This window comes from Manacus vitellinus, unplaced genomic scaffold, assembly GCF_001715985.3.
Source record: "Manacus vitellinus isolate BGI_N305 unplaced genomic scaffold, ASM171598v3 scaffold_19_pilon, whole genome shotgun sequence".
NCBI lineage: Eukaryota > Metazoa > Chordata > Aves > Passeriformes > Pipridae > Manacus > Manacus vitellinus.
In genome coordinates, this window is record NW_021939395.1 from 2,842,325 (window position 1) to 2,855,041 (window position 12,717).

At 53.3% G+C, this 12,717-nt stretch overlaps 1 protein-coding gene across 1 annotated transcript in view; it reads right to left on the bottom strand.

Annotated features, from left to right (window-relative positions):
* The window catches only part of DLG3 (discs large MAGUK scaffold protein 3), a 75,414-nt gene that overhangs the window by 36,853 nt on the left and 25,844 nt on the right, over positions 1 to 12,717 (bottom strand). The gene's annotated exons all lie outside the window — the stretch shown is intronic.

The window sequence follows — 12,717 nt, forward strand, 5'->3', positions numbered from 1 at the left end:
CAGTGGCCGGAGGGACAGGACGGGACGGCCGAGATCCAGGACGGGGGCGGCCGGAGGAGGACCAAGGGTGGCCGGAGGGACGAGACGGGACGGCACGGAGGAGGGCGCGGCTGGAGAGCCGCGGTTTGGCTGGAGGAGGGGGGTGACTGGAGGGTCGGGATGGGGGGGCTGCGAAGGAGACGACAGAACGGCCGGAGATCAGGGACGAGGTCGGCGGGAGGAGGGGACAGGAGTGACCGGAGGGAGGCACGGGACGGGAGGGCGATTGTAGGGCCAGGCTGGGTGGGCCGGAGGGAGGGGGGCGGCTGGGAGGGGCGGCCGGGCCCCGCTCGCCGCCCGCGGGGGTCCCGCCCCGCCGGGAAGCTTGTTCCAGCGCCGCCGGCTGCTGAAGGCGCGGGGGTCCGCGGAGCCGCAGCCCCTGCCCCGGAGCGAGGGGCGAGGCAGCTGGGGAGGCGTTTGTCTCTGACGGGGAGCGTGAGGGAGGATCGGCCAAAAGCGAGAAACTCAAAATCTCCCAAAGCTGACGTTCCTCGCCGGCACGCAACGGAGAGTGGTGGGAAATCTGGAAGGTCAGGCGTGAGTCGGGACTCGCCACATCATCCCAAGGCTCGTGAGGAGAACAACAGCCAGAGTGAGACACGCAAAGAGATACGAGCTACAATGGGAGGTGAAGTGATCCGTCTGCCTTAGGGCATCAGGAACATCAGAGTCAGGAGTCAGCGAGTCAAGGTGTGGGCTAGTGCAGCAATTAACAGGGCCCACTGTCTGCCCATTAACGGGGGTGTTGGACTGCGCAGCCCAAAGGCCTCTGTGAGTCTGGGATATTTTCACAGGAGCTGGCTACCTCCTCATTGCCCTCCTCTGCATTTACCCATCCCCATCCCTGACTGAGACCAGCCTCCTCACATAATCCAGCACAACAGTCCCTTCTATCTCTTGTTTCAGTCGATCGTATTTCTAGACTATTCACTCTCCTCAATCCGTAGGTGGGAGAGTTAAGGGTCAACCAGGCTGTGTTTTAAATCCTGCCCTGAAAGGTTCTGCTCTCATATAGATGGAGCAGGAGGTAGTTAATTTGATTTATTCAGATGCTTTCTGATCTTTCCTGCAGCTGTAACTATTGGTTACAAAATCATAGTTTTTATGGCAATTAAATCTCTAACTCAGCCAAACATGACCACTTCCAAGCACTGCTGCCAAACCCCTCCTCCACACATAAGAGAATCACAATTTTCAGGTTCAGTGTCTTGGGATCTCCAAGGCCCAGAAGCAATGTTAAACTGGGAATATCCCCTCTCTGGCAGTATACAGCCCTTGTATTTAATCCAGATAATTTGTGAGATAGAATATATTAAACCTGGCACAGGCTTTTATTAGTCCCAAGTGCAATTCTAGGAAGGGATTCCACATTTTAAGGCAAAAAAAGCAGCTCTTCTACTGCCAGCAATTAACAAACGGTGGCACATCAAGGTTCGAGCATCCAGAGGCCAGCTCTTATTAGATGAGCTTCCAGGAAGGATGCAGAAGAGGCAGCCTAAATGAATGCAGCCCGTCACGTGCCCCATGATTTATAACAAGAATTCAGCTCCACAAATGAGGCTTTGGATGCCTCCCAGGGAGAAGTGCTGTGTATCATATTGTTACAGAGGCTTTTGCAGGTCCAGCCCAAGTCCTCCACTGAGCCCCACTGCTCTCTTTGTTGAATTAATAATAGCCCAAAAATCACACATCACATTGCCTCTCTCACACAGTGGTGAGCCCTAAGGACATATTTTGTTTAGCCTGCTCCCTGTGCACTGAGCATCCTTCGCAGCCATTCCACACTAGTGATTTTTTACATCTCAAAATACTGCTAGGAGCACAATTTCCCACTCAGGCTCCAGATGGGACCCAGGAGATACCGAATGGCTGCTCTAAAACGAAGTCACACGTGGTCAGGAAGAGCTCAGACCAGGAAATCTCCATTTGCCTCCTGCGGCCGGCTATTCCAGCTACTACAAGAAAGGTGTTCGGACATTAGTTCTGACTTCCACTTGCAAACATTCCAACATTTGCACCTTGCCAGTTCCACTGAAGAGTCAGACAAGACCTAAGACTAAGAAATAAGCAGAGGACCTGACAATAAAAAGCTTCTGCCTCCCTCCGCCAGGCAGCAGATGTACCGAGCAGCTCTGCTAGCCAGGGGAGGAGAGAGAGCCTCATAATTTTTTGCTGGGCAGCAGGAACGTGCTGGTGAATTAACCATGCCCTCAATTCTATAGGGAATGGTAAGTAATTTATGCCCTAAGGAGCAGGGGGCTGCTGCATGCAGCGAGGAGAGGGAACAGGGCTGGGCGTTCAGATCACATTCAATGGGGGCTGTCAGATCTCTTCCATCTAAACCCCTTCATCACACTGTTATTTACCAAGCCCTGTTTGTGCTGGGGGGATTTACAAATGGAAAGAGAAGAGGTCCAAACCCTGCAGTGCTCACTCCATGGCAGCAGGATCACCAAACCCAGTGGAGCTGGAGGTGCCTGGAACTCCCTCCATCAGACAGAGGCACAAGGGGCTGCACAGATCCTGGGTCTCAGGGGATGGAGGCTGCAGGGACTCGAGGACCTTGGGGAATGAGTGGGGTCACTGCACAGATGCACATGCAGGGCAGAGAGATTGATCTAGGCACAAAGCCAGCGAGGCAGAGGACAGCTGTTGGGAAAATCTGGGCAGCAACAGGAGTCAAGGGGAACAGGGGTGAAGGGGGATGAAGTTTGAAGGTCAGGATTCAAGAGCTTTCTGGTCTCACAGGCACTGACAGAAGCAGAGCCTTGCATTCACCGAGCTCTACACAACAGTCCTGGTGGCAGCCACAGCCCAGGTGCTGATGGAGGGAGCAGCAACCTGCTCCATGCAGTCCCCAGCAAGGGGCTGGCTCCCTGCAGAGGCCCTGGAAGAGCCTTGAGACCTTTTGGGGCAGTTGCCTCCGTGGTTAAAGCCAGGAGGAAGCTGAGGGTCTGCATGCAGGGCAGAAGGGATGTCTCCTGCCCCACAGGCTTGAGCAATACCACTGCAGCCTTTCAGAAACACCTTTAGTTATCCCCTCTGGGTGGTCATCTGAGAGGGATTGCTGCCCTGTGGGCTGTATTTCCAATGGGTGACTGGTCTTGGCAGCTCAGGGGCACTAGCACAGTCACCTGGGGTCAGCCAAGCCCCAAATGTCTATAGGTATCACCCTTCACCTCAGTTTCTGTTGCTGCTGTCTGCAGGGACAAAGGTAGGAATTGCAAAACAGGATGATTTTCGAAAACTTTCAAGCCAAAGGAAAGCTGCAATTACATGCAAATGGAGGAGATCCACTGGCCTGCTGCTGAGGACTGAGTCCTGCCCTGTGGCATTTCCCCAGGGACTGCTCTCAGAGCTGGCACACAGGAGCTGAGCAGGGAGACTCTGAACTGAAAGTTCAAGATAATCTCTCCAGAACTGAAATTCCAAAGCTTTGCCATAGCTTCACATCCTCCACAGAGCCAGCATGGGGGCCAGCCCACAGAGGTCAGGAATTACATGTCTCCTCCAGGCAAAATACATGTGCTACAGATGTCCCAGGCCAACAGCAACTGGATTGTGCCCACGTATAAACCCATTTCCACCTTAACCAGCAACAGAACTCAAACAGGAACCACCACAGCTGACAAATACCAGGCCTAACACACACAGCTGGTCTCTGCTGGAGGCTAGTGTGCCCAGAGTGTTATGCAGGAAGGAATGTGCAGGACAGAGTGACTATTTGTGACACTGGGCTAGTGCATGAGAAGCAAAGTACTAACTTAACTCCTTTATTTCTGCAAATTCCCCAGATTGGATTAGACTGAAAAGTCAATCTGTCTTTTAATACGCTTTCTTTCATACTGTCTGAGGTATAACAGTAGCACTCAGAAGGAAATGGCTCTGGAGATAAGTGAAATTCAGTCTTTACATCCTTTTAAAAGCTCTCAGGGGCAAAGGCCACAAGTGGGGAGATGCCCAACAGAAGCATCTAATCAGGGTGGACACTGAGCTGCTTGTAGTACAGCTCCATCTGCTTCGATTTCTTTTTTAAGAGTGTTAAACCATAGAGAAAGCTGTGTATTTACAGCTCTGGAAGCAGCTGCTGTGTCTCAGGACCCCACCGTGCCGAGTGCTAGCTGTGAACGTGCAGGTACCAGCTCTGGGATGCCTGGGAGTGGTGTGATGCTGCTGCAGCAGCGGGGTCGGCTGCAGGATGCCTGGGCACCAACAGGCTCCTGCTGCTGTGGGGAGCAGGTTTGCACCAAGATAATGAATTAATTTCACAGGAACAAGCTCAGGTCCTGCCAGCACAGCACACACGGGGAGCCCGTGCTCGGCGGCGCTCACCCTGATGAGCATTGACACGCTCGTCTGCTTCGTGCCAGAATTCCCTGCCCTTCGCACACACGCTGGTTTTCCCAATGCTGAGACCACCTGCTGCACCAACCTAAAGCCCCACACGGAGCTCCCAATGCATCTGAGCAACCTGGGGGTATGTCTGAGGTCAATGCTGGACAGAAACCCACCCTGAGGCTCCCTGTGCCTGAGGCAAGGGAGGGGATGAGTCCCAGCTCTGCTGCTGCCAGAGGGCAGGTGCATGGAGCAGAGAGATACTGGCACCATCTCTCTAGGCTGCTCTTGGACCCTCAAAGACCCCCTTGGCTTTCACCTGGCTGTGCCCAGGGAAGCCACCTCACAGACCTTCTGTCAAAAACTGATGCATGGCACATCCCTTCCCAGACTGAAGCCTGGCTCCCAGTTGGCCCCTGAGATGTAGGGCTTTTCCTACATCTCAAAAACCAAATCCATGCTTTGACCTTTCTATCCCTTCCCTTCTCAAGGGGAGAGGTACCACACTGCCGCCAGGGCTGGTCCCATTCTCACACATCCCTGTGCTCATCTCTCTTTGCTTTCATGGGCTTTACATGGTGGTCAGAGCTGAGGGTGCTTGGGAGATTCAGGGGGCTGCAGAGCCCTGAGGGAGAGCTGATCCCTTAGGGTTCCCAGAGGCTGGGACAGGGAAAGGGAGCAAAAGAAAACCAGAAACTGCTGGAGACTGAAGAATTTCTTGGCCAGAGATGAGTCTCCCTTCACTTTAACTGGGCTGGATAAAGTAACTCTCTCTGCACTTTTTCTCACCCCTGGCAAGAGCGACTTTCTGGCTGACATGGCTTGGACAGGGGCAGGCACACATGACCTGACAGCATGCCTGCATGAAGGGGAGCAACAGGCTGAGCCTGGCCCTGCCCTCCTTCTGCACAGCTCAAAATGTGGCATCAACCATGTAGGAAATGATGATGGGGCTGACTGTGGAGCTTGTGGGTGCCCAGAACCCTCTGTGTCACTCCCCTCTACCGCGGCACCGGCTGCTACCCATGCCCCTGTGCTCAGCTCCCAGCCAGCGTGGGTGGCCTGCAAGCAAGATCAGCCCTCCTCTCCAGGCTGCCTCTGGGAGACAGCTGAGCTGGGACGTTTTTGGTGGCACGAGCAAACTCTGGGGCTGTGGCAGCAGAGAGCCCCTGCCCCGTGGTTGCACCTTGGCACGGGCTCGAAGCATCCCAGCCATCCGGAAACGGGGAACGGGGGACTTGAAAGGTCCCTGGTCACAAGGATCTTTGGCAAAGCCACTGAAGTGCCCAAAGTGTAATGTGAACACAAGCAGCTACTGAGGGTTTAATCTTTGTTTTAGCGCCTTCTTTTTTTTTTTTTTTTTTTTTTTTTTTAAAAAAAAAAAAAGAGTAAGCTTAAATAGGGACTGGAAAAAGCCTTCACTCAGCAGGGAAGGAAGAAAGCTTCCCAAACAGAAGCTCTGTGGAGTCTCAGTTTCCATTTAGACACCATTAAGGCCATCGTGTTCATACTTGAAAGTTAGACATCCTGTTCCAGGCTCAGCCCTCTAAAATAAGTGACCCAATTTGCAGAGGTGCTGGGCTTCAGTAGCTTCCCTCTGACCTGGCGGTACCAAATAAAATTGACTTGATTCCTTTTTTCACAGGAAGAGTTGTTATTCTCTGAAAGAGCCAAATGCTTTTATCTTCCTCTCAGCAAAATACATATGTATAGGGGGAAAAAAGAGTGAATAAGGGACAGTGATTACATAAAGATTTCTTTGGTTCCTGGAATTCAAATGTCCTGTTCTCTTCAGTAAGTTCCAGCACACACCTAGTTAACAAGTGTGTGTGCTGGAAAGAAACATGCTTCTGTGGGAAAAAAACAAACCAAGATCCACTAGCAGAGCTTCAATCTAAATTCTAGTTAATACAAAGGTGACAAGAAGGTATCTAGGGCCTGGTCTGGTGTGCTCTGAAGCACCACATGTTCCCAAAAATAATTACACCCTCTGAGCAGTTCTTTAGCAAGCCCCATCCAAGTGAGCTCTGCAGACTAAACTGTGAAGTTCATTTCAGATTCAGGTATTCTAAACTTGTTAAACGCTGTATTAAAAGTTTTCATCTCCAAGTCCCTGATACATGCTCATAGCATATTGCTGGATTTGCGATGAGGGCCCTTGAGGGCTCCCTACATCATCCCGTCTTTGCATGTGCTAAAACCAGCTGTGAGCATTAACACAGCCCACTGCACCCACAGCGCTGGCACAACCTCACAGCAAGGGCTACACCCATTCCTGAATCACAACTGCAGTGCTGAGCCACAGGCGCCGCCGTCCCTCCTGCCATCACCTGGGGTTTGGGGCGGCAGGCAGAGCCCCCACACCCCAACCACACGGAGGTCCTCGTGCCCCAGCACAGACCAGTGCAGGACCTGCTGTCTCCTGGGACTCAGAGACCAGGGTCCCCTTGGAGAGCATCCTGCACGGAGCTGTGCGCAGCGGGTGCCCGGCAAACAGCCACAGCCCTGATTATGGCCTGATTAGTCTTAATGACTTCCTCCCTCTAAACGAGCATTCACAGCTATGGAAGGAGCGGAAGCTTCTCTCCTCCCATAATAGCACACGATGTGCTGAGGGGCTTACCCAAAAACAGCAACCCTCCAGGGACAGTGACAGTTTTTGCTTCACTTCCACCTCTCACCCTCCTCCACACCCAGGGTACTTGGACTGGACCTCTGGTATGGCCATCCCCTGGGTTTCCCTCTCATACAACCCCCCATGGGACCCTCCACCCTTGAGTACACCCTGAGGATGGCCAGCAGATCCCAGTTCAATCCCTGGCACTGGTCAGGACTGGGCTCAGGCAGGTCCCAGTCGTGTAATGCCCAAAATGATAGTGGAAGAGTCAGGTAGAAAGTGCAGCCATGGAGGCACGGGACATCCCTCCAGCAGGGATGACAGCAGATGCTACTATGGTGGAAGCTGAAGGCCTTCCAGCCACCCCCAGGTTCTTCATGAGGAGAACTTCCTCCACGTTGCACACATCCCTGCTGAAACCTGCCCGTGCTCGGCCCTGGATGCCTCACCAATCCACTCCCCACCTTTTCTTCCTCCTCCTTCTCCAGCAGTGTGGCAGGGCCACATCCTCCCATTTTTGGCAAGTACATTCCTCTTTTTCCACATGTTGCATTGATGGGGTAACTCCCACCTATGTGACTTCAGATGCTGCCTTTGCAGCAGCAGCAGCAGCTACATCTCTACTACAGCCAGTTCGAACACCAGCCCCAACACCTCTCCCTGTGATGTTCTGAGGGTCCCTCCAGCAGCTCAACACCCCAAAACCAGCAGCAGGGTGCAGCCCTAGGGCCGTGGTCTGTGCATCTGGGCTGGCTGGCAGGCAGCAGTTGGTAACCCAGCTGGAGAGGAGCTAAACTCAGTCCTTCAACTCACTTCTCTAATTCCAATGTTATCCCTCGCTGTATTAACGGGATAGTCAACAAGAAAAGTGCACAGCCCCTGTCCAAGGGATTCACATGCTCAAAGAAAGGTGGAAAAGTCTTACAGGTGAATAAATAAACTAAGGAGACAAATGTCCTCATCTGTCCACTCCTAAATGAACTTGATATGTTTTGTGAAGGAGCACTGAGAACATCTGACCTTCCTCAGCTCAGCCCCAGGGTGGTAGCAGGAGATGGGATGCTCCAGGATGGGTGAGGGGAACTGGCTCACTCATCATCTGTGTGTTAAAGCATAAGTTTCCCCAGGAAAGGCACAGGGAAGGGGGAATCTCCTTATAAAGCATTATCCAGGCCTTGATTCCAGATGGGGGGCAGGACAGAAACATCGAGACCATCACAAACATCAGCTGCTTCCCAGGTCCGTGGGGCAAGGGGCCGAGGGTGGGTGCGAGGCTGGGTTTGGGGGAAGGAGAGCAGCTCAGTACCTGGTTATAGCAACTCAACTGGGTGATGACGGCAGGATCACCAGATGGAGATGCCCAAGAAGCAAGCTGAGAGGTGAAATCAGATGGAGTGGGATATATTAGGAACAGACATGCAGATTTACACATCGTCAGTGAGGAGGTGACAAACAGGTCTTCAGAAGGGGAATCAAACTCTCACGAGGGAGTGGAGTGTGATGAGGAGTGTCGGAGAGGGAAGACTCTCTGGGACTCCGGCTGGCGGGAGGATGTGCTAGAAGAGATTCTGGAGGTGGAAGGAGGACAGGGGGACCACCAGTGACCACAGAGCAGAGGCTGAGGAGGTGGATGGGGTTGGGATCAGATGAGCACTGTGTTCAGCAACAGAGCCAGACGCGAAGGGCAAGTTTCACTACAGTTGCATCTACATTTAGGTTGCCAAAAATACCTTTCACAGATTGGCTGTCTTTAATTAAAAGGATGTCTCCTGTGCTCCTGGCACGATACAGAACTCCTCCTGCCATGCGGGGCTCTGTGTGGAAGCTCTGCGGGGTGGCTTTCCCGTGGGACAGCTCTTCTTCTCCTGCATCCTCCCGTGTCCTGCCAGTGCAGGGCAGCTCAGGCAGCTGTGCTCCCCTGAAATGCCCCTCCACGGTGCAGGCACAGAGCAAAGAAGGAAAACTTCACCCCCTTCCTGTTTTGGCTTCTCTCCTTCCCTCCAAACACGGAGAACGCCTTCCTCCTCTCTCCTCCTCCACGTTTCAGTGCAAAGATTTAGCTAATTTCTTCTATGAATAGCACGGGAGTAGCCATAGCAACATCACCCTGCCAACCTCACCACCTCCACTGCCTCCGTGTCCCCGGCACCCTGTTCCTCTCACCCTCCCTCGCACCTCCCCAGGGAACATCTGGGGCTTCAGCCATTTCCCACAAAACAACCTGCATTTGGCTTCCCGCCTGCCCCTTGGTGCTCTCCCTCCTTCCTTCCAGCCATACCTACTCATCACTCAGAATTCAAGTCTGAACCCCCATGGCCTCTCCAAGGCTTTTTCCCCTCTGCCACCCAGGCCCCAAGAGACAGGAGACCCAAATCCAACAGCACCCAAGGGCTCAGCAAGGGCTGGCACTCCTGCCAAGAAGTGCTACCCTGTGCCCACTTAGTGCAGGTAATTTCCCAGGGCACGGGAGGAACGTAACAAGCACTGCTTGTGCATCAAAACCCACCAGGGAACATCAGTGAAATACTCGCTGCCAAAGACAGACAGGGAGGACCTGTCCCACTCCTCCACCTGCCTGGCCATGGAGTGCCTCTGTCAGGGGTGGGAGCCACACTAGCCTGGCATGCTCCGGGCACTTGGGGGTGGTAAGAGACTCATTGTAATGCTGCTCTAACTCCCCTCTGCATCCTCCTGACCCCCCACGAGGGAGAAAGGGACCACAGAGAGAGGGGGCAGCAGGAGTTCACATTTCTGGCCAAGAAGGGCCAGCAAACCTGGGGCAGCCCTGGGGGCAGAGGGCACTTCCAAGCCACATGCCAGGGAACTGCACTGCCCTTGGTCCCTTCCCCAGACACCCCAAATGCACATGAATACACTGGTGAGACCTTTGGGATTCTCATGGGGGGCCTCATTCTGGTCACTATGCCTGGCACCAGGGACCTTGGAGTGAACTAAGACACAGAGCTGGACATTCCCTGAGGAAGGGAAAAGCACTGGTCACTTCCAGGCCCTCAGCACACAGAGCAGTGCCAGAGAAGGGGTTTGGGCATGGCCAGGCAGCTGAGCACCCCTCTCCTGAGAGGCTGTGGGCGTTCGCTGTGTGAGAGGAGTGGTTTGAGCAGTCTGCTCCTCTAGTGCTGTGCATCAGGGATGCTTCCCTGGATCATGCTGCCATTCCTCCCTCAAAGCCAGGAGTCCTCCTGTCACCCTAGTCTGGCAGGGGAGGAATTGAGTCCCCCACCAGCAAGCAAGGGGGGACAAGAGGGCACAGGGCCAACGAGAGGGGTGGTGATGGAAACAATGGAGGACAGCAATGACATCAAGTGCAGGGACCGGGAACTAATGAACAAGGAACATGGATAGATAAGGGAGAAGAAATGGAAGAGATCTCAGAGGGGAGAAGAAAAGCAAAGCAAAAAAAAATGAGAAACATAGAGCTCAGAGATTTCCCCCCTCCCTCTGGCAGGGATTAGGGGTTCTCAGTTACTGGCATTGCCTAAGCAAGCTAATTTGTGTCCTAGAGAAGGAGAGAGGCAGGAGGAGAGAACAGAAGGGGCATTGGAAGTGGGAGGAGGTGCAGGTTGACATTGTGACCACGCCGTGTGTTGGGCAGCACGTGTGGGCTCGTCTCATGTGCCGCGGAGCTGACAGAGGGTCTGTGAGTGTGCCATGATGCCAGAGAACATACACCACCATATGCAACCAGGAGCACGCTTCTCATGTTGGAGCACCAGCGTGCGCCTCCCCTCTGATCGTGTGAAGAAGCAAGGGGAGAAAAAAAGGCTTAAATGACTGGTGGGGAGGCTCCTCAGGAGGTGAACAGATCCCTCTTTCCCGGGAAAGCCTCCTGGCCTGCGCACCCCTTCCCACCTTGGCTGCTGGAAGTGCTTCCAGGGACAGGGAGCTCATTTAAAGGGGCAGCTCTGAAAAATGGCAGCCCTGCCTCTAGCTGAGGCTCTCCTGGACACAGAGGCTGCCTGTGGAGAGGTCGCTTTGCATCCGCAACATCCAGCCAAATCTACCCAGAGATCAACATCTCCCGGCCTCCCAGAGACAAACCCGCGTGCCTGGGCACAAGCCATGCCTAGAGGTTTCCGTGTCACCACCTTTTGTCCCTCTGCCCACCACTGGACTGGGAAGAACATGGATTCCTCGTGGCTCAGGCACTTTGCACCCTTGGATCAGAAGCAGAGCGTTGCTGAGGTATTTGCTGCAAAGCTTTACTCATTGCATACATTTGCTCCACACCAGGGAGCAACGCTGCCTGCTCTGATACAGGCAGTGCACATACCACACACGTCATATTCTACATGCAGACCCTGCTATGCTCACATAGCCTCAAACACTGGCATCCTCTGTTGCTTGTGATGCCGTGAGGAGCTTTTGATTTTTTTTTAAATTTTTTTTTCTCGTGTTCAGAAAGGCTAAGGCAGAGCAGAGAATCCCAACGCGGACTTCCCGAGCAGCCCAAGCTCCATGGCAGCACCACAAAGAGACAATGATTTCTCTTCCACCATTGCAAAAACATGAAAGGCTCCCCTGCCCAGGCTGCCACGGCAGCAATGCAGCTGGCATCACTTCCTTCTCACACTGCTTGCAATCGCCTTACCAGGAATCCTGGGCCGGACCTTTCGTGCAAGCAGGAGTAGAAAGGAGAGAGCAAACCTGCTTCAATTCTCTGCTCCTACCCAGTTCCCTGAGCTTGCTGCCCTGGATGGAGGGAAGGAAAGAGATAGCGAAGGAAAGATGGAAGAACGCTTGCCAGGAATCAGCAGGCGAGAGAGAGCTGAGGCTGATTTTGATGCAAAGAGTGGCAGAGAAAGAGACAGAAAGTAGGACCAGGCTGATAGGATGGTGGCTGGGTTTTTGGGTGCCTTCTGTAAATATCATCTGAGCCATCAGCTTTTAATCTAATTATTTCAACCAGAGCTACAGACTGAGACAGTAATGAAGAAAAAGCAGAGGAAGGAAAGAAGAGGGTTGTGTTTGCCGAGGAGAGAGGAGGAGAGAATTCCCATTGATTCCCGTGTGTCTGCCTGCTACAGCATCTTGAAATAATAATTAGAAGGATCAATAAGAAATCATGTGAGGTTTGAAGATAATGAATGAAAGAGGTAGAAGAAGCAAACTGAAATGCCTTTCTCTCAAGCAGGGTAAATTGTTTTTCAGGCAGGGTCTAGCCTCCATTTTAATGCTTATCAAACAGATCCAACCATTTTCTAAGCTGGCTTGTGGGTTCAGAACAAGACTGGTCTCTCCATTTAGGGGAGAAAGAGAGACATAGCCTGAGAACGGGTCCTGGAGAACACTAATAAAACGAATGTGTGTGGGAAGAAATGGAGGCAGTGAAATGGGGCAGAATGCACACAGCACGCCAGCGACCAGAGCAGGGTTACGTAATAATCTCGGGGAGCAGGGACGTAGCAGCAGAGCGAGGAAACCACAACTCAGTGGAGAGTGGGTGACAGTTTGGGAGCGCTGGCAAGCAACGCTGCGAACCCACGAGGCTGCCCAGCGGGCAGCACGCACCGTGCCTGCTAAACACAGTATGACGGGATGCCCTTCATGCTGCCAGGGCTTCAGGCAACGGCACCACAAGCAGCACGGACCTCAGGTGGGGCGTCCAAAATACATCATGCCCGACGCCCACCTTTCGCCAAGCAAGATCCATCTGGCCCAGCTCGGCCCTGGGGAGGCTGCTCCAGTGCTGAGCTCCTATGCCGGGC